The sequence below is a fragment of the Pseudophryne corroboree genome, chromosome 6 (genome assembly GCF_028390025.1).
Source record: "Pseudophryne corroboree isolate aPseCor3 chromosome 6, aPseCor3.hap2, whole genome shotgun sequence".
NCBI lineage: Eukaryota > Metazoa > Chordata > Amphibia > Anura > Myobatrachidae > Pseudophryne > Pseudophryne corroboree.
Genome location: NC_086449.1, coordinates 817,979,419 through 818,002,146, shown reverse-complemented (window position 1 = coordinate 818,002,146; position 22,728 = coordinate 817,979,419). Strand labels below are relative to the sequence as shown.

Here is a 22,728-nt window from a genome sequence, read left to right as displayed (position 1 = left end):
CACAGCACTTTGGTCATGTTAGCTCCCTCCCACCTTCATGTACACATCTAATATCAGCCTGAGACATAAAACTGCTATGGCACTAGCCCTGTCTGGGTCACTGTGACGGCATAACATATGCAACACAGAATGATATGTTAAATTATGTTAATTCTGATTTTTCTGTTAAATTAGGCTTTGTGGAGTTACGGAGCAGCGACCTGGTGCTTTGCTGCAGGACGGCAGTGTAAATGCTAGCACTGTAAAACAAATTATTTCCTCTTAAATGCAAAGTCTAATCATCCTTAGCATACGGGCAATCATGTCTTGGAGACTGAAGTGAAGAAATGACAGAGCAACGGGCATTCCTCATATACTTTCAGTCAGCGAGAAGGGACACACACAGACACAAATGGAGTTTTCATTAGAGCGTTCTATGCGACAGGAAACATTCACGGGGATTTCAAATAGTTTGCAAATAAACTGAAGAGTCTTTTAATGAAAGATCCCTGTGAGACGCATGTAACACATTACCCTGTAATTAATTTCAAAGTGTTGGCACTTCAGAAGCGTGCTAAATATTCTCGTCTTCACTGCTGCAAATTTGGGCAACAACAACAACAAAAAAAATTAAGGTTCAATAGTTATTATTAAATCCGGAGTTATCTACCTCTCAAGTGCCATTGACCTCAACGAAATCCCAGAGTCTCCAGGATACGCTTCAGTGCACTAGTTCCATTCGCCTGCTGGAAGCTAGAGATGAGCGCCGGAAATTTTTCGGGTTTTGTGTTTTGGTTTTGGGTTCGGTTCCGCGGCCGTGTTTTGGGTTCGACCGCGTTTTGGCCAAACCTAACCGAATTTTTTTTGTCGGATTCGGGTGTGTTTTGGATTCGGGTGTTTTTTTTAAAAAACACTAAAAAACAGCTTAAATCATAGAATTTGGGGGTCATTTTGATCCCAAAGTATTATTAACCTCAAAAACCATAATTTACACTCATTTTCAGTCTATTCTGAATACCTCACACCTCACAATATTATTTTTAGTCCTAAAATTTGCACCTAGGTCGCTGGATGACTAAGCTAAGCGACCCTAGTGGCCGACACAAACACCAGGCCCATCTAGGAGTGTCACTGCAGTGTCACGCAGGATGTCCCTTCCAAAAAACCCTCCCCAAACAGCACATGACGCAAAGAAAAAAAGAGGCGCAATGAGGTAGCTGTGTGAGTAAGATAAGCGACCCTAGTGGCCGACACAAACACCGGGCCCATCTAGGAGTGGCACTGCAGTGTCACGCAGGATGTCCCTTCCAAAAAACCCTCCCCAAACAGCACATGACGCAAAGAAAAAAAGAGGCGCAATGAGGTAGCTGTGTGAGTAAGATAAGCGACCCTAGTGGCCGACACAAACACCGGGCCCATCTAGGAGTGGCACTGCAGTGTCACGCAGGATGTCCCTTCCAAACAACCCTCCCCAAACAGCACATGACGCAAAGAAAAAAAGAGGCGCAATGAGGTAGCTGTGTGAGTAAGATAAGCGACCCTAGTGGCCGACACAAACACCGGGCCCATCTAGGAGTGGCACTGCAGTGGCACTGAAGGATGTCCCTTCCAAAAAACACTCCCCAAACAGCACATGACGCAAAGAAAAATTAAAGAAAAAAGAGGTGCAAGATGGAATTGTCCTTGGGCCCTCCCACCCACCCTTATGTTGTATAAACAGGACATGCACACTTTAACCAACCCATCATTTCAGTGACAGGGTCTGCCACACGACTGTGACTGAAATGACGGGTTGGTTTGGACCCCCACCAAAAAAGAAGCAATTAATCTCTCCTTGCACAAACTGGCTCTACAGAGGCAAGATGTCCACCTCATCATCATCCTCCGATATATCACCGTGTACATCCCCCTCCTCACAGATTATCAATTCGTCCCCACTGGAATCCACCATCTCAGCTCCCTGTGTACTTTGTGGAGGCAATTGCTGCTGGTCAATGTCTCCACGGAGGAATTGATTATAATTCATTTTAATGAACATCATCTTCTCCACATTTTCTGGATGTAACCTCGTACGCCGATTGCTGACAAGGTGAGCGGCGGCACTAAACACTCTTTCGGAGTACACACTTGTGGGAGGGCAACTTAGGTAGAATAAAGCCAGTTTGTGCAAGGGCCTCCAAATTGCCTCTTTTTCCTGCCAGTATAAGTACGGACTGTGTGACGTGCCTACTTGGATGCGGTCACTCATATAATCCTCCACCATTCTTTCAATGGTGAGAGAATCATATGCAGTGACAGTAGACGACATGTCCGTAATCGTTGTCAGGTCCTTCAGTCCGGACCAGATGTCAGCATCAGCAGTCGCTCCAGACTGCCCTGCATCACCGCCAGCGGGTGGGCTCGGAATTCTGAGCCTTTTCCTCGCACCCCCAGTTGCGGGAGAATGTGAAGGAGGAGATGTTGACAGGTCGCGTTCCGCTTGACTTGACAATTTTCTCACCAGCAGGTCTTTCAACCCCAGCAGACTTGTCTGCCGGAAAGAGAGATCCAAGGTAGGCTTTAAATCTAGGATCGAGCACGGTGGCCAAAATGTAGTGCTCTGATTTCAACAGATTGACCACCCGTGAATCCTTGTTAAGCGAATTAAGGGCTCCATCCACAAGTCCCACATGCCTAGCGGAATCGCTCCGTGTTAGCTCCTCCTTCAATGTCTCCAGCTTCTTCTGCAAAAGCCTGATGAGGGGAATGACCTGACTCAGGCTGGCAGTGTCTGAACTGACTTCACGTGTGGCAAGTTCAAAGGGCATCAGAACCTTGCACAACGTTGAAATCATTCTCCACTGCACTTGAGACAGGTGCATTCCACCTCCTATATCGTGCTCAATTGTATAGGCTTGAATGGCCTTTTGCTGCTCCTCCAACCTCTGAAGCATATAGAGGGTTGAATTCCACCTCGTTACCACTTCTTGCTTCAGATGATGGCAGGACAGGTTCAGTCGTTTTTGGTGGTGCTCCAGTCTTCTGTACGTGGTGCCTGTACGCCGAAAGTGTCCCGCAATTCTTCTGGCCACCGACAGCATCTCTTGCACGCCCCTGTCGTTTTTTAAAAAATTCTGCACCACCAAATTCAAGGTATGTGCAAAACATGGGACGTGCTGGAATTTGCCCATATTTAATGCACACACAATATTGCTGGCGTTGTCCGATGCCACAAATCCACAGGAGAGTCCAATTGGGGTAAGCCATTCCGCGATGATCTTCCTCAGTTGCCGTAAGAGGTTTTCAGCTGTGTGCGTATTCTGGAAAGCGGTGATACAAAGCGTAGCCTGCCTAGGAAAGAGTTGGCGTTTGCGAGATGCTGCTACTGGTGCCGCCGCTGCTGTTCTTGCGGCGGGAGTCCATACATCTACCCAGTGGGCTGTCACAGTCATATAGTCCTGACCCTGCCCTGCTCCACTTGTCCACATGTCCGTGGTTAAGTGGACATTGGGTACAACTGCATTTTTTAGGACACTGGTGAGTCTTTTTCTGACGTCCGTGTACATTCTCGGTATCGCCTGCCTAGAGAAGTGGAACCTAGATGGTATTTGGTAACGGGGGCACACTGCCTCAATAAATTGTCTAGTTCCCTGTGAACTAACGGCGGATACCGGACGCACGTCTAACACCAACATAGTTGTCAAGGCCTCAGTTATCCGCTTTGCAGCAGGATGACTGCTGTGATATTTCATCTTCCTCGCAAAGGACTGTTGGACAGTCAATTGCTTACTGGAAGTAGTACAAGTGGGCTTACGACTTCCCCTCTGGGATGACCATCGACTCCCAGCAGCAACAACAGCAGCGCCAGCAGCAGTAGGCGTTACACGCAAGGATGCATCGGAGGAATCCCAGGCAGGAGAGGACTCGTCAGAATTGCCAGTGACATGGCCTGCAGGACTATTGGCATTCCTGGGGAAGGAGGAAATTGACACTGAGGGAGTTGGTGGGGTGGTTTGCGTGAGCTTGGTTACAAGAGGAAGGGATTTACTGGTCAGTGGACTGCTTCCGCTGTCGCCCAAAGTTTTTGAACTTGTCACTGACTTATTATGAATGCGCTGCAGGTGACGTATAAGGGAGGATGTTCCGAGGTGGTTAACGTCCTTACCCCTACTTATTACAGCTTGACAAAGGCAACACATGGCTTGACACCTGTTGTCCGCTTTTCTGTTGAAATACCTCCACACTGAAGAGCTGATTTTTTTGGTATTTTCACCAGGCATGTCAACGGCCATATTCCTCCCACGGACAACAGGTGTCTCCCCGGGTGCCTGACTTAAACAAACCACCTCACCATCAGAATCCTCCTGGTCAATTTCCTCCCCAGCGCCAGCAACACCCATATCCTCCTCATCCTGGTGTACTTCAACACTGACATCTTCAATCTGACTATCAGGAACTGGACTGCGGGTGCTCCTTCCAGCACTTGCAGGGGGCGTGCAAATGGTGGAAGGCGCATGCTCTTCACGTCCAGTGTTGGGAAGGTCAGGCATCGCAACCGACACAATTGGACTCTCCTTGTGGATTTGGGATTTCGAAGAACGCACAGTTCTTTGCGGTGCTTTTGCCAGCTTGAGTCTTTTCAGTTTTCTAGCGAGAGGCCGAGTGCTTCCATCCTCATGTGAAGCTGAACCACTAGCCATGAACATAGGCCAGGGCCTCAGCCGTTCCTTGCCACTCCGTGTGGTAAATGGCATATTGGCAAGTTTACGCTTCTCCTCCGACAATTTTATTTTAGGTTTTGGAGTCCTTTTTTTACTGATGTTTGGTGTTTTGGATTTGACATGCTCTGTACTATGACATTGGGCATCGGCCTTGGCAGACGACGTTGCTGGCATTTCATCGTCTCGGCCATGACTAGTGGCAGCAGCTTCAGCACGAGGTGGAAGTGGATCTTGATCTTTCCCTAATTTTGGAACCTCAACATTTTTGTTCTCCATATTTTAATAGGCACAACTAAAAGGCACCTCAGGTAAACAATGGAGATGGATGGATACTAGTATACAATTATGGATGGACTGCCGAGTGCCGACACAGAGGTAGCTACAGCCGTGAACTACCGTACTGTGTCTGCTGCTAATATAGACTGGTTGATAATGAGATGTAGTATGTATAAAGAAGAAAGAAAAAAAAAACCACGGGTAGGTGGTATACAATTATGGATGGACTGCCGAGTGCCGACACAGAGGTAGCTACAGCCGTGGACTACCGTACTGTACTGTGTCTGCTGCTAATATAGACTGGATGATAATGAGATGTAGTATGTATAAAGAAGAAAGAAAAAAAAAACCACGGGTAGGTGGTATACAATTATGGATGGACTGCCGAGTGCCAACACAGAGGTAGCTACAGCCGTGGACTACCGTACTGTACTGTGTCTGCTGCTAATATAGACTGGATGATAATGAGATGTAGTATGTATAAAGAAGAAAGAAAAAAAAAACCACGGGTAGGTGGTATACAATTATGGATGGACTGCCGAGTGCCGACACAGAGGTAGCTACAGCCGTGAACTACCGTACTGTGTCTGCTGCTAATATAGACTGGTTGATAATGAGATGTAGTATGTATAAAGAAGAAAGAAAAAAAAAACCACGGGTAGGTGGTATACAATTATGGATGGACTGCCGAGTGCCGACACAGAGGTAGCTACAGCCGTGAACTACCGTACTGTGTCTGCTGCTAGTATAGACTGGATGATAAATAATGATATAAAAAATATATATATATCACTACTGCAGCCGGACAGGTATATATTATATAATGAGGGACCTGCTGGACACTGTCTGTCAGCAGAATGAGTTTTTTAATTTTTATAGAATAAAAAAACACCACACAAGTCACACGACGAGTGTACTTTTTCAGGCAGACAATCACAATATACTATACTGGTGGTCAGTGTGGTCAGGTCACTGGTCACAGTGGTCAGTGGTCAGTCACACTGGCAGTGGCACTCTGGCAGCAAAAGTGTGCACTGTTTAATATGTACTCCTGGCTCCTGCTATAACCTATAACTGCTCCCCAGTCTCCCCCACAATTAAGCTGTGTGAGCACAGTCAGATATTATACATAGATGATGCAGCACACTGGGCTGAGCACAGATATGGTATGTGAGTGTGACTGAGTCACTGTGTATCGTTTTTTTCAGGCAGAGAACAAGAACAGAACGGATTATTAAATAATAATAAATTATAAAACTGCACTGGTGGGTCAGGTCACTGGTCATCAGTCACTAGTATAACTCCTCCTAAGCTCCAGTAAGTAAATGAAGTGTCTCACTCTCACTCTCCTATCTATTTTAATTTCTAAACGGAGAGGACGCCAGCCACGTCCTCTCCCTATCAATCTCAATGCACGTGTGAAAATGGCCGCGACGCGCGGCTCCTTATATAGAATCCGAGTCTCGCGATAGAATCCGAGCCTCGCGAGAATCCGACAGCGTGATGATGACGTTCGGGCGCGCTCGGGTTAACCGAGCAAGGCGGGAAGATCCGAGTCGCTCGGACCCGTGTAAAAAAACATGAAGTTCGGGCGGGTTTGGATTCAGAGAAACCGAACCCGCTCATCTCTACTGGAAGCAGACATCCAGTGACAGATTACAGATTGGTGGATGGGGCTTCAGCACAGCACCAGGCCTCCGCATAAGAATAGGCCCATCATTTTGACAGCGTGAGGATGACCAGCCACCCACCAGGCCAAAGGTCACCATAAATCTTAGGTATTAATATCGTATTTATATTTTCCTGACAAAATTATGCAATTTACGCTTACGCATTTGGACAGACATTGGGGATGATAGTGTAGGGATGTACATGCCCAAATTGCACTGGCCACACCTCCTCCGCTCCTCTTCAAACAGGCCAGCGATCATTTTCAATCCAGGCCCATGTGCAAATTAGCTTTTAAGGGCAGGATCCAAGTGGAAGTGAAGAACGCCACGTAGCTAAAAATGTGTCACTTTTGAGCCCGTAGAAATTCAATGCATGATACATTTTTAATAGGGAATTAGTAAGTTCAGAAATATGGGGAGTATTGTAACAATACAATGTTTAAGATGGAAAAAATAATATTATATTGAAATGAACTACAAAGTCCACGTTTCCTTATATATAACATAGTAAAACCATGTGTTTTGTATGTAGCTTTCCTTTTATCGAGGCATACTTTGTGCAACATGACTAATGCCCATTTGCTGTTGCAAATAGGTTATTTAAATATAATGATCTTGTAAAAGGGTTTATCCATAAGAAAAAAAGAGGCATCTGCAGTTTATTATCCGACAAAATAAATGTGCGCAAACATGACATCACGCAGCCCCTTGCCGTCATCAGCGTCTGACTCACCCCTGCAGCGCGCACGTCTTACCACCGTGAGTAGCGAAATTATAGGTGAGTAATGTACAGTATGGCCCTCATTCCGAGTTGTTTGCTCGCTAGCAGATTTTAGCAGCATTGCACATGCTAAGCCGCCGCCCTCTGGGAGTGTATCTTCGCTTAGCAGAATTGCGAATGAAAGATTAGCAGAATTGCGAATAGAAAATTCTTAGCAGTTTCTGAGTAGCTCGAGACTTACTCCTACACTGCGATCAGCTCAGCCCGTTTCGTCCCTGGTTTGACGTCACAAACACGCCCTGCGTTCGGCCAGCCACTCCCCCGTTTCTCCAGACACTCCCGCGTTTTATTCTTGCACGCCTGCGTTTTTCCGCACACTCCCGGAAAACGGTCAGTTTCCGCCCAGAAACACCCACTTCCTGTCGATCACACTCCGATCACTTCAACAATGAAAATTCTTTGTTCTGCTGTGAGTAAATCTACTAAGTTTTGTGCTAAAATACTTAGCGCATGCGCACTGCGTACCATGCGCATTTTCGCCTTAATCGCTCAGTTGCAAAAATCGGCAACGAGCGAACAACTCGGAATGACCCCCTATGTACAAAGAATAGAGAAGAAAGACCCCACATACATGTAATTAATTAGTATGAGGACACAGTTGTGTACAATAGGAATTGCAATGTGATTTAATTTATATTTCTCTTACGTCCTAGAGGATGCTGGGGTCCATTTTAGTACCATGGGGTATAGACGGTTCCGCAGGAGCCTTCGGTACTTTAAGACTTTTCAACAGTGTGAACTGGCTCCTCCCTCTATGCCCCTCCTCCAGACCTCAGTATAGAAAATGTACCCGGGAGACTGGATGAACACCAGTGGAACTCTACAGAGTTCTGCTAGAAAAAGACTTTTAGGTTTTTTATTTTACAGGGAAGCTGCTGGCAACAGCTTCCCTGCTTCGTGGGACTTAGGGGAGAGGTAGGAACCAACTTCTCAGTTAGTTTAATGGCTCTGCTTCCGCTGACAGGACACCATTAGCTCCTGAGGGGTACTGAACACAGCCCTTGCCTGGCTGCTGCTCACTCCCACAGCACTGCCGCCACCCCCTAACACAGCCAGAAGTCAGAAGGCTGGTGAGTATTTAACGGAGACCTGCAGAGAGGGGCCCTCCGGTCATCATGGCGGAATAAAGGTACCAGTGCAGCGTGGGACGCTGCGCAAAAACATGTCTCTCAGCACAGGGTGCAGAGCGCGTGGGGGGCGCTCTGAGGGACATGATAAATCCTTACTCTCACTTGCATTAAAGTACACACAAGGGAGCCGCTGGTGTACATACCCCTGCCAGTATAAATATTATATTACTGTGGCTGAACCGCGCCATTGCTTGTAACACTAAATTGGCGCCATTTTCTCCTCACAGACGCCGGAGCGCTGATCCTGCACGCTGCTTCTCCTCACACATCGCTGATACAAGTACCAGGGTGTTATAGAGGGGAGCACATAATTTATTGAAGTCTGCGGGCTTCACGTTGGATAAAAAGCGGTGTGTTGGTATATATGTATATTCATTGTATGCAATACATATATGGCGCCTGGTGTGGACTGGCAATTCCCTCTGGGTCCCTCTGACAGACATTAGTGTAGGTCTGTTCCCATTAGCTCCCGTGTGTGTGTGAGTGGTGTGACTGTACACGTGTGTACCATGTCTAGAGAAAGCTCTTCCCCAGAGGAACCCATTTTAAAGGCACAAGAGTGTTCTGAGCCTGTGTGGGTGAGAAAGCTGCAGAGTAATATGGCTAAAATAGCGAATAAATTCTTTGAGTCTGAGGAACAGACAAAGCATTGGAGACAGTCTGTGGAAGACGCTTTATTTGCTGATTATTCCACATCATCCACTCGGGACCCCTCCAGTTCCCAGAAAAGGTCCCTGGCCCAAATTATGCAAAGGGACACTGACACAGATTCCGACACTGACGTCGACACTGGGGATTTGAGGGGGGTAGATCCCAAACTGGCTAAGAGCATTCAATGTATGATAGTCACTATAAAAGAGGAATTTCCTGACACAACACCTCCACCTGAGGAAAAAGATTATTTTAAATTAAATAAAAAACAGGTGGTGACTTTTCCTCCGTCTAAGGACTTAAATAAATTTTTTGAGGACTCCTGGACTTTTGAGGACTCCTGGCTAACCCGGAAAAGAAATTTGCTATCCCTAAAAGATTGCGGGTAGCGTACCCTTTCCCTGAAGAGGATAGGCGTAAGTGGGAGTCACCCCCAATGATAGACACCTCAGTCTCTAGGTTGTCAAAGAAAATCATTTTACCTGCCCCAGGGTCAGCTTCATTAAAAGAACCTGCTGACCGCAAACTAGAGACGACTTTAAAGTCCATCTATGTTGCTACGGGTACATTGCTCAGGCCCACTATTGCTTCTGCGTGGGTAGGTAACGCAGTAGAAAAGTGGGCAGATAACTTGATTGTTAATATTGACACGGTCGATTAAGATGACATGCTGCAAATTCTAGGTCATATCAAAGATTCTGCAGGTTACTTGGTTGAGGCTATGAAGGACGTAGGCTTACTGGGCTCACGGGCCTCTGCTATGGCGATTTCAGCCCGCAGGGTGCTCTGGATACGCCAATGGAATGCTGACGCAGAATCCAAAAGAAATATTGAGGCGCACCCCTACAATGGTGAGGCCCTCTTTCGAGAGAAACTAGATGCCATGATATCAACTACTACATCTGGCAAACCAGCATTTCTGCCGTTCGCAGCTACATCGGCTAAAAAAGTATATTATTCTCATACTATGCAGTCCTTTCGGCCCAACAAGTACAAAAAGGCTAAACGTACCCCTTTTTTCACAGGAAAAGGGAGAGGAAAAGGTAGAAAACCTACAACACCCTCAGGCTCCCAGGAGCAGAAGTCAGCATCCACTTCTGCAAAAGCCACATCATGACGCCGGGGCTCCTCTGCGGGAGTGCGATCGGGTGGGGGCACGTCTACTATTTTTCAGCCAGGTCTGGTTTCGCTCAGACCTGGATCCTTGGATTTTACAGATAATATCCCAAGCTTACAAGTTGGAAGTTTCAAGACCTTCCCCGTGACGATTTTTCAAATCAGCCTTCCCAGTTTCTGCTCAAGACAGCACAAATGTCCTGAACGCAATACACAAATTATGTCAAGACAAGGTAATTGCCTTGGTTCCTGCCGAACAAAGGAATCAAGGCTTTTATTCAAGCCTGTTTGTAGTGCCGAAGCCAGATGGCTCGGTCAGACCGATTTTAAACCTAAAATCTCTGAATCTTTATTTGAAAAGATTCAAATTCAGGATGGAATCCTTGAGAGTGGTGATTTCCAGCTTGGAAGAAAAGGAATTTCTGGTGTCAGTGGACATCAAGGATGCTTACTTGCATGTCCCCATTGGGTGGTCTTCAGTATGCCCACTGTCGGGATCCCGGCACACAGTATACCGGCGCCGGAATCCCGACAGCCGGCATACCGACACTTTTTCTCCCTCGTGGGAGTCCACGACCCCCCTGGAGGGAGAATAAAATAGCGTGGCGTGCGTAGCGCGCCACCGTGCCTGCAGCGTGGCGAGCGTAGCGAGCCCGCTGGGAGCTCATTTGCGCTCGCCACGCTGTCGGTATGCCGGCAGCTGGGCTCCCGGCGCCGGTATGCTGGTCGCCGGGAGCCCGGCCACCGGCATACCATACTACACCCGTCCCCATTTACCCGCCACATCAAGCATACCTGAGGTTTGCAGTTCAGGTTTGCCACTACCAATTCCAGACATTACCGTTCGGGCTCTCCACGGCTCTAAGAATATTCACCAAGGTGATGGCGGAGATGATGGTTCTCCTTCGCAAACATGGAGTCAACATAATTCCATACTTGGACGATCTCCTCATAAAAGCGAGATCCAGGGACAAGCTAATCCAAAACATAGCGTTATCCCTGACGGTACTTCAACAGCACGCTTGGATCATCAACTTTCCAAAATCTCAGTTGGAACCGACGATGAGGTTATCATTTTTGGGAATGATACTGGACACCGAGGTACAGAGAGTATTTCTACTAGTGGAAAAGGCTCAGGAGATCCAGAGCATGGTCAAACAACTTTTTGAGACCAAGAACAGTATCAATTCATCAGTACATTCGCCTGTTGGGGAAAATGGTAGCGGCTTATGAGGCGCTACAATATGGCCGATTCCATGCCAGGGTCTTCAAGTGGGACCTACTGGACAAGTGGTCCGGGTCGCATCTCCACATGCATCAAAAGATAATATTGTCAGCAAAAGCCAGAATATTGTCAGCAAAAGCCAGAATCTCGCTCCTGTGGTGGCTACAAAGTTCTCACCTCCTGGAGGGACGCAGGTTCGGGATTCAGGCCTGGATCCTGGTGACCACGGATGCAAGTCTCCGAGGATGGGGAGCAGTCACGCAAGGCGAAAGCTTCCAAGGAAGGTGGTCAAGTCAAGAAACTCGCCTTCACATAAACATTCTGGAGTTGAGAGGTGTGTACAACAGCCTTCATCAAGCGGCACACCTTCAAGGTCGTCCCATACAGATCCAGTCAGACAATGTAACGGCAGTAGCTTACATAAACCGTCAAGGCGGAACAAAAAGCAGAGCGGCAATGGCAGAGGTGACAAAGATACTCCTCTGGGCAGAAAGACATGCAAAAGCTCTGTCGGCAATTTTCATTCCGGGAGTGGACAACTGGGAAGCAGACTTCCTCAGCAGACACGATCTCCATCCAGGAGAATGGGGCCTCCACCCAGAAGTCTTTGCGGAGGTGGCAAGTCGTTGGGGCGTTCCTCAAGTGGATATGATGGCATCACGCCTCAACAAGATGCTTCAGAAATATTATTCCAGGTAAAGAGACCCACAAGCAATAGATGCACTGGTGACCCAGTGGGTGTTTCAGTCGGTGTACCTGTTCTCTCCACTTCCACTTATACCAAAAGTTCTCAAGATCATCAGAAGAACAAGAGTTCGAGCAATACTCATTGCTCCAGACTAGGAGGGCTTGGTATCCAGATCTTCAAGACTTATTAGTGGAAGATCCTCGGCCTCTTCCACTTCTCGAGGACCTGCTTCAGCAGGGGTCGTTAGTTTATCAGGACTTACTGCGTCTGCGTTTGACGGCATGGCTGTTGAGCGCCAGATCCTAGCCCGTAAGGGTATTCCCAAGGAAGTCATTCCCACACTTATTCTGGCCAGGAAAGGGGTAACGTCCAAACATTACCATCGTATTTGGAGAATATATGTATCTTGGTGTGAATCCAAGAAGTCTCCTGCGGAGGAGTTTCAATTAGGACGACTTCTCCTATTTCTACAGGCGGGTGTGGATGCTGGATTGAGATTAGGATCTATCAAGGTTCAGATTTCGGCCTTGTCAGTTTTCTTTCAGAAACAATTGGCTTCTCTTCCTGAGGTCCAGACGTTCGTGAAGGGGGTTCTGCGCATCCAACCTCCCTTTGTGCCTCCTGCAGCGCCATGAGATCTTAATGTGGTGTTGCAGTTCCTTAAATCAGACTGGTTTGAGCCTCTACAAGACGTAGAGTTGAAGTTTCTCACTTGGAAAGTGGTCATGCTGTTGGCCTTGGCCTCAGGCAGACGAGTGTCTGAGTTAGGAGCTCTCTCACACAAGAGTCCTTACTTAATATTTCATGAAGATAGGGCTGAACTGAGAACACGTCAGCACTTTCTTCCGAAGGTTGTGTCTTCTTTTCATATCAACCAACCTGTGGTGGTGCCAGTGGCTTCTGACACCTCAGCCGTCTCAAAGTCCTCGGATGTCGTCAGAGTATTGAGGATTTATGTTGCAAGAACGGCTAGGATAAGAAAAACAGAATCTTTGTTTGTCCTCTATGACTCCAACAAGATTGGGGGTCTTGCTTCTAAGCAGACTATTGCGCTCTGGATCAGGGGTACCATTCAGCACGCTCATTCCACGGCATGATTGCCATTACCGACTTCGGTAAATGCCCACTCTACAAGGAAAGTGGGTTCGTCCTGGGCGGCTGCCCGGGGTGTCTCGGCTTTGCAAATCTGCCGAGCTGCTACTTGGTCAGGTGCAAACACGTTTGCTAAGTTTTATAAGTTTGACACCTTGGCTGCTGACGACCTAAAGTTTGGTCAGTCAGTTCTGCAGGAACATTAGCACTTTCCCGCCCGTACTGGGAGCTTTGGTACATCCCCATGGTACTAAAATGGACACCAGCATCCTCTAGGACGTAAGAGAAAATAGAATTTTAATAACCTACAGGTAAATCCTTTTTTCGTAGTCCGTAGAGTATGCTGGGCGCCCGCCCAGTGCTAATTTTTTTCCTGCTGATTACGTTTATCTTTTTGCACACATGTGTTTAGATGTTGACAGCTGTTGCTGTTGTGTTATACATGCTGGTTGGCATGAGCTATGTTAAAGGCCATGTTAGCCGACATGTTTTTTGTGTATGGTGTGAGCTGGTGTGAATCTCGCCACAAGATTGTTAGTAATTCCTCTCTCGAAAATGTACGTCTCCTCGGGCACAGTTCCTATACTGAGGTCTGGAGGAGGGGCATAGAGGGAGGAGCCAGTTCACACTGTTGAAAAGTCTTAAAGTGCCGAAGGCTCTTGCGGAACCGTCTATACCCCATGGTACTAAAATGGACCCCAGCATCCTCTACGGACTACGAGAAAAGGATTTACCGGTAGGTTATTAAAATCCTATTAATTTCATTTAGATTTCCATAAATGAAAGTAAAGAGTACAACTGGAACTGGGTCACTGAAATGCAATTGGCGGATGAAGTTTCTTTGTTCCGAGTTTATGCAAACCAACAAAATCAGGCAGCAGCCAAAGTGACTAGTGCGGCCTTTAGGGCAGAATATTAGCCTGCTGCATGGGTAAGTCTAACTCTCCGGGATACGGTCACCATACTGGCGATCGGGATACCGTCTCCTAGAATGCTGGCGCTGAATTCCAGACACTGGTCGGAAAACCGGCAACAGAAAACTGAGATAGATCAAAATGGCGGGGACGGAATCCCAACTGCTGGCATGCCGATAGGAAATATGCCGGACCTGGTTAGGGTCAGGCTGTGGGAGTTAGGGTTAGGCTGCTGGTGGGGAAGGTTAGGGTTAAGCCGCAGGGAGGGTAAGGTTAGGCACCACCAGGGAGGGGTTAAGTTTAAGCTGTTGGTATTCTGCCTGCTGGCATTCCAATACCAACCCAACTTTCCTAACGCCTGAGACAAAGGGCTCATTTACTAAGCAAGCTGCCACGTCTTTAAGCCCCGAAACCAGTGATTTGCGTACTAGGACACTACTGTTTTGCCGTTTTAAATATGGGATATAAAAGCTCCAAGATTCGCCGGCTTTCGCAAGTAACTGAAAGTGTTCTAAGTCTCTCACTCCTACAACCTATCCTGTGACTCTGACATCCCTCTGCAGCCTAACCGCGACCTCACCACCGCAGAATAGGCCTAACTTCCCCTGTAGTTTAATCATAACCTGTCCATCACAGGCGAACCTTAACCTACTTTAACACATTTCTAAATGATACTGCTCAATAACATTGCCAGTACAGTATATCATATTGACAATTTTATGGGTAGGGGCCCCCACAAGTTTTCCCCCTGGGGCCCCCACAAACCTTAATCCTGCCCTGATCACTACATTTAGAAATACTTGTCATACTTATTACGAACTATCTCTTATTATTAATATTGATTATTACTTTTCAGGAATGTTCAATTGATGTATACTGTATATAGTGGCGATCACACTGAAATAATTCCAAATTAAGGAGAACATATTCAAGGGCTTCTTCATCCAAAACCTACCTTACTCCATAGTTGGAAGGTTCACCACAGAGGAAAATCTCAACATACCAAGGTGAAAGATCTGGACCAGTTAAGCCAATACCAATCTCCCAAGTCCACGTTTGTCACACCTTGACCACACCTATTTACGGAAATGGACCAATCTCTGATGGTCATAGAAATTGTGACTATTTAAGGGAAGGATGGGAGGGAGAAGCTGTGGTTGCTATGCAGAAGATCCGACATAACAACCCAACAATAACTTCTAAAACACCACATTCGGGTAACCTACCGTATTATACTGTCTGCATTAGTTTCAGATCACTATTGCTGGTCATAAAATGGATGTTAATATACAAGAAGGAACCACTATGAGGGGGAAAAGGACTAGCCGGAAGTGCGGTCCACAGCATCCAATCAGATTCCAGCTATCCTCTTATAGAATGTGGTAGATACATGATAGCTACAATTGGATTGGTTGCTACGAGCATCACATCCACTTGTCCTCTTTAGGTTTGTTAAATCTCCCCCTAAAAGTCCTAAAAATATCCAAAAACGTATTTGTTTTCTTAAATACCCATCTCACATTACATAAAATGTAATTATATTTAAAACTCCTTTAATAAATTCAATGTAATTAAGATAAAAGGGAGCTGGAAATAAATGGTCAGCATTCCAGGCTGATGTGAAACGAGCAGACTGCTGTGTATCATTCATTCTGTGTAACAATGAAATATGGAGACTTCTCTTTCCCTTCAGCGCTTTGTAATGTAGTTTGTATCTGACACGCAGTGCTTAATGCAGAGTTTGCTCTGAGTCTTTGGCCGCATTACGTAGCCTGACATTTTAGCTTTAATTACCCACCGATCAAATACCAGAAAGTAAAAAAAAATAAAGTCAACGTTATATTATTTTGAGTTGTTTTTTTGTTGTATTCCTGCCTACACTTTCCATCATTGCTGATCTTCCCTAGCAGTGTACCTTCAGTTTGGTTTTTATCCTGTCCTCAGTATCTCTAGCTATGGTTCTTTTACCCCATACTAGTCTACCATAATGTCTGGTGGACTCGCTCTCCCCTTGTTGCACTCTGCTACCTCTTTACTGGGCCTAATGACATGATGACAGGTAGAGACATGCACCGACCCCCATCTTTCAGAAATGACAAGTTGTGCAAGATGGAACTGTCCTCTACCATCCATCCTTATGTTGGATATTAAAAAGGATGTGCACATTTTAACAAACCAAGCACTTCAGCAACAGGGACTGTCACTTTTATGGCTAAAGTGCTTGATTTGTTTGGGCCCCCACAAACCAATTTTTTGGTAGGACTACCTCTGATCACTATTGAGGAGGTTGATGATGAGTATGTTGGCGGTGGAGATTAAATGGGCTGGTCCAAATTGCTGGAAGCTGATACTGGACTGCTTGTTATTTTACAAATGAAATAATTTTATAAAATAAATTTCATTAACTAGCCACAAACGACATAGCATGGAAGAGGTTAAAATCCCTGCCTCTATTTACTTTGGCGTCACAAATGGAGCAGATGTCTTCAAAAATGTCAGGATTCGAGTAAAAATAATCCCAAGAGGTGGCTTTTTTTGTCCTATATCCAGACATCACAATGACTTTTTTTTATCATTTATTTATTACGTTTCTTATATAGCACAGCATATTCCGTTGCGCTTTACAATTGGAACAGTAATGGAACAAAACTGGGTAAAAACAGACAGACAGAGGTAGGAAGGCCCTGCTCGCAAGCTTGCAATCTATCATGGGCAAGAACTGCAGCCACTGGTGGCTGACTTACACAAACAACATCATCAACATCCTCATCTTCAGTGTCAGATAGTAGTAGTACACACATATCCCCTCATCCTATTCCACTTCCACACTAGCATCCTCAATTTCTATTATCACCTCTTCATCATTTTAACTTGTATTGCTCCCCACTTGTGCAGATGGTTTAGAAATGGTGAAAGGATAAAGTATGGTACTTCGCAAGCATGGAAAAAATCACTGCATACCTACACAACAGATCTTTCCAGTATCTAGTGATTTGGGAATTGTGGTTTAACTCTCAAGCTCCAGCACGTAGAGCTCGCACCCCTGGGGGCTCCGCAGCAATCCTCCTGTGATTTTAGCAATTTCGCCTCCCACAGAGCAGGTGTGTGACCGTCCTACATGCTGCCCTTTCGTTTACCTTGAGCATTACCCCCTGTTTTACACTGGCGCTTCGAGCTATACTTGCTGTATATGGCGTCGTGCTGGCGGAACCCCCAACCCTGCCTCTTTTCTTCCTACTCTATACTTTCCTTGTCTTTCCTTTCCTTTCTCTTCATTCCTCGCCCTCTCTTCATTCTTCTTCTCTCTACTGATACAACCACGAGCATGTTTTTCTTTTTCCCCGGTTACTAATTAATTAAAGTGCTTTGGTCGTTCTCAATGTATACGTCATCACCACTCCCTTTATTATCACCACAATGTTCTTTTTTTCTTCCGACAAGGGAACCTCACTATCTCTGCTTTTGGATTATATATCTTCTGTAAAAATATTGTTATTCCACAGATATACCCTCCCCACCTGTTGTGGGGGGGCTAATGTAACAATGTAACCCTGTATAACTTGAAAATTAAATAAACAATTTAAAAAAAAAAAAGAAATGGTGAAAGGAGGTGAAAGAGGCTTCTCTATGAGGAAAGTGTTAGAAATGTCAGACTCACAGATAGCTAATATGGACACCCCTAGACCCTCCTCAGGGATTTGTGAACACACAGTTTGAGCTTAGTGTTCTCTTTTTTGGGGGCACTGATTTCGCTTTTTAAGGTGACACCTCTACCCTTTTTTTTAACATTGTGATTTCAGTTGCCCTTTCTTAAAATTTTGGCCCTGGACCACTTTCAGTAGATGTTGTACTATCATGACTGGCCGCAGCTTCAGTGCTGGTATTTGGTTGCTGCTCCTGCTCTTCTCTCGGCTGTGTGTTATCCATATCTTTGAACACATACCAGTTGTACAAAGAAAAGAACAATTATTTTTTGACTTTTTTTGCACATGGTAATTCAGTGTGGAGTCACAGAGCTTATATTTATGTTTAAGTTGTAAACAGACATAGGCCCTCATTCCGAGTTGTTCGCTCATTAGCTGCTTTTAGCAGCATTGCACACGCTAAGCCTCCGCCCTCTGGGAGTGAATCTTAGCTTAGCAGAAATGCGAACGAAAGATTAGCAGAATTGCGAATAGAAATTTCTTAGCAGTTTCTGAGTAGCTCGAGACTTACTCCTACACTGCGATCAGTTTAGTCCTTTTCGTTCCTGGTTTGACGTCACAAACACACCCAGCGTTCGCCCAGCCACTCCCCCGTTTCTCCAGACACTCCCGCGTTTTTCCCTGAAACGCCTGCGTTTTTCCGCACACTCCCATAAAACGGCCAGTTTACGCGCAGAAAACCCACTTCCTGTCAATCACACTACGAACAGCAGAACGATGAAAAAACCTCGTAACGGCGTGAGTAAAATACCAAACTTTTGAGCAAATTTACTTGGCGCAGGCACACTGCGAACATTGCGCATGCGCAGTTTGCGACTAATCGCTCCGTAGCGAAAAAAAATAATGAGCGAACAACTCGGAATGACCCCCATAGTGGGGTAAAGTACAGCACATACCAGTTGTACAAAGAAAATAAATTTCTATAAAAACTTTCTTTTTAACCTTATTCACAAATGGCAACTCATGCTGCGGGGAGTCACAACGTTTATATTTATGTGAACAAAGTTGCAGTGGGGTACAGCGCACACAAATTATAAAAATAAAGATATAAACATTTTTTGCAAATGACAACTCACACAGCTGGGAGTCACACACATTTTATTTATGTGAACAAAGTTGCAGTGGGGTACAGTGCACAAAGGTTGTACAAAAAAATAGGATTTTAATACCTAGCGGTAAATCCTTTTCTCTTAGTCCGTAGAGGATGCTGGGGTCACTTCAAGAACCATGGGGTACAGACGGGATCCGCAGGAGACATGGGCACTTTAAGACTTTCAAAGGGTGTGACCTGGCTTCTCCCTCTATGCCCCTCCTCCAGACTCCAGTTTAAGGAAACTGTGCCCAGGGAGACGGACATTTCGAGGAAAAGGATTTATCGTTAAACCACGGTGAGCATCTTACCAGCTCACACCTCAAGCATGCCTTAGAACGTGGCATTCAATAGAATACAAGCCAACGGCATGACGAATTTTCAGCACTATGCTGACAAAACCGTAACACAACCTGTGTGAAACCACAACCAATAACTGCAGATACAGTACGCACTGGGACGGGCGCCCAGCATCCTCTACGGACTAAGAGAAAAGGATTTACCGGTAGGTATTAAAATCCTATTTTCTCATACGTCCTAGAGGATGCTGGGGTCACTTCCAGAACCATGGGAGAGTGCGGATGACTCTGCAGCACCGATTGACCAAACTTAAGGTCTTCATCGGCCAAGGTGTCAAACTTGTAGAACTTTGCAAATGTGTTTGACCCTGACCAAGTAGCTGCTCGGCAAAGTTGTAATGCCGAGACCCCCCGGACAGCCGCCCAGGATGAGCCCACTTTTCTAATAGAATGGGCTTTCACCGATACCGGTAACGGCAATCCAGCCATGGAATGAGCGTGCTGAATGGTGTTCCAGATCCAGCATGCAATGATCTGCTTGGAAGCAGGACACCCAACCTTGTTGGGAGCATACAGGACAAACAGAGCCTCTGTTTTCCTAACCTGAGCCGTTCTGGCGACATAAATCTTCCAAAGCTCTGACCACATCGAGATTTTAACTGAGCGAAGGCGTCAGTAGCCACAGGCACCACAATAGGTTGCTTCACGTGGAAAGAGGAAACCACCTTCGGTAGAAATTGCTGACGTGTCCTCAATTCAGCTCTAACTTCCTGGAAGATCAAATAAGGGCTCTTGTGAGACAAGGCCGCTAACTCAGACACACGCCTTAGGATAACCACTTTCCAAGTGAGGAATTTCAACTCCACCTTCCGGAAAGGTTCAAACCAATGTGATTGAAGGAACTGCAACACCACATTACAATCCCAAGGTGCCACTGGAGGCACAAATGAAGGATGGATGCGCAACACGTCTTTCACGCAAAACTGAACTTCCGGAAGGGAAGCTAATAGTTTCAGAAAGAAAATTGCCAATGCTGAAAACTGGACCATAATGGAGTCCAACTGCAGTCTGCATTTCCCTCAGCCTGTAGGAAACTAAGAAAACGCCCTAACTGAAACACTTCCGTTGAAACTTTCTTGGATTCACACCAAGACACATATTTTCTCCAAAAACAGTGGTAATGTTTAGACGTTACTCCTTTCCTGGCCTGAATAAGAGTGGGGATGACTTCCTCGGGAATACCCTTTCAGGGTAGGATTCGGCGCTCAACAGTCATGCCGTCAAGCCGCGTCAAGTCTAGGTACACACACGGTACCTACCGTAGTAGGTCCTCGCTAAGAGGAAAAAACCCAGGATCTTTTAATGAGCAACTCCTGAAGATCTGGTCACCAAGCCCTCCTTGGCCAGTTTGGGGCAGTGAAAATTGCCCGAACCCTTGTTCTTCTTCTTATCCTGAGAACTTTTGGGATCAGTGGAAGTGGAAGGAATACACTGACCGGAATAGCCACTGGGTCACCAGAGCATCTACTGCTATTGCCTGAGGGTCTCTCGACCTGGAACAATTTTTGTGAAACTTCTCGTTGAGATGAGAAGTCATCCTGTCTACAGGAGGAACTCCCCAAAGACTTGTCACCTCTACGCAGGCTTCTTGGTGGAGGTCACACTCTCCTGGACGGAGATCGTGTCTGCTGAAAAAGCATGCTTCCCAGTTGTCCACCGGACTGAAAATTGCCGACAGAGCCCTTGCATATTTTTCTGCCCAGAGGAGGATATTCGTCACCTCTGCCATTTCCGCTCTGCTTTTTGTTCCGCCTTGCTGTTACCTTGTCCATCTGGATCTGCACGGGGTGATCTTGAAGATGTACCGCCTGTTGAAGGCCGTTGTAAATGGCTCTCAATTCCAGCATATTCATGTGAAGGCAGGCTTCCCGACTTTAGCATTTTTCTTGGAAGCTTTTCCCTTGAGTGACAGCTCCCCAGCCTCGGAGACTTGCATCTGTGGTTACCAGGACCCAGTCCTGAATCCCGAACCTGCATCCCTCTAGTAAGTGCGAGGTGTGGAGTCACCACAGGAGCGAAATCCTGGCTTTTGACAACAGGATTATCTTCCAGTGCATGTGTAGGTGGGAATCGGACCCCTCGTCCAACAGGACCCACTAGAACACCTTGGCAAGGAACCTGTCAACTGAATGGCCTTTTAGGCCGCAACCATCTTTTCTAATGTATTGATGGATTGACACTCCTGCTGGTCTCGGAATTTGTATGACCAGACTCTGGATCTCCACAGCCTTTTCCCCTGGAAGAAAAAACTCTCTGTAGTATCTCGTATTATTCCCAAAACCGACAACTGCGTCGATGGGCCATCAGTGATTCTGGCAAGTTCAGTAGCCAACCCTGTTGTTGAAGAACTGTCAGGGAGAGTGCAACGTTTTGCACCAACTGGCTTCTTGATCTCGCCGTTATCAGGAGACTGTCCCAGTATGGGATAAATGTGACTCCGTACTAGAGAAGGAGAACCATCATTACCGCCATCACCCTGGTGAAATTGGCAATGACCATCCTGAATAGCAAACCTCAGGTAAATCTAATGCAGAGGAAAATGTAATTAGACCTACTTTATTCGTTTTTCATATTGGATCTCACTGCCCTGAGAGATTCCATCTTATATTTGAATTTCTTTAAATAGAAATTAAGGGATGTCAGATTTAGGATTGCTCTGACCTAGCCGTCTGGCTTCGGGACCACAAAGAGGCTTGAATAACAGCCTTCTCCCTATTGTGACAGGGTACACCAGGACCATGACCTGATCCTGACACAACTCTTGTGTTGCGACGCCTACTACCTCCCCGTCCGGAGGAGAATCGTTAATAATAAAGAATTGGTGAGGGAAAACGCCTGGAAACTCCAATATGCACTCTTGGGACACTATTTGTAAAACCCACGGGTCCAAGCCCGTTCCAGGACTGACTGAAAAGTTTTAGACGTGGCCTCACCAGTGTGGGCTCCCGCAAGAGAGTCCCAGCGTCATGCGGTGGATCTGGCAGAAACAGAGGATGATTTCTGCTCCTGTGACCTTGAAGAGGCTGCTGACCTCTTCCCTTTTCTCCTTCCTCTACCTGCAAAGAAAAAAGGGGGATCAGTATCTATTGGGCCGACATGACTGCATCCGACAATTATACGTCATCATCCGTTGTGAGGGAACATAGGCCCAGAAGGTAGACTTACCAGCGGCATCTGTAGAGATCAAATTAACTAGGCCCTCACCAAACCAGGCTTCACCTTCATCAGGAAGAGACTCCATATCTTCTCGGAGTCAGCCTCAGCATTCCATTGGTGAATCCACAACGCCCTCCTAGCCGAGACCGCCATGGAATCGGCCCGCGAACCCAAGAGTCCTCTATCCCTTGCAGTCA

General features: G+C 46.3%; 1 long non-coding RNA gene across 1 annotated transcript in view; it reads left to right on the top strand.

The window, feature by feature from the left end:
- Positions 1-16,069, top strand: part of LOC134935785 (uncharacterized) — a 408,543-nt gene extending 392,474 nt beyond the window's left edge. The window contains exon 3 of the long non-coding RNA XR_010180402.1: positions 15,079-16,069. This is a non-coding gene — a long non-coding RNA (uncharacterized LOC134935785). The remainder of the gene's footprint in view (positions 1-15,078) is intronic.
- Positions 16,070-22,728: the final 6,659 nt, after the last annotated feature.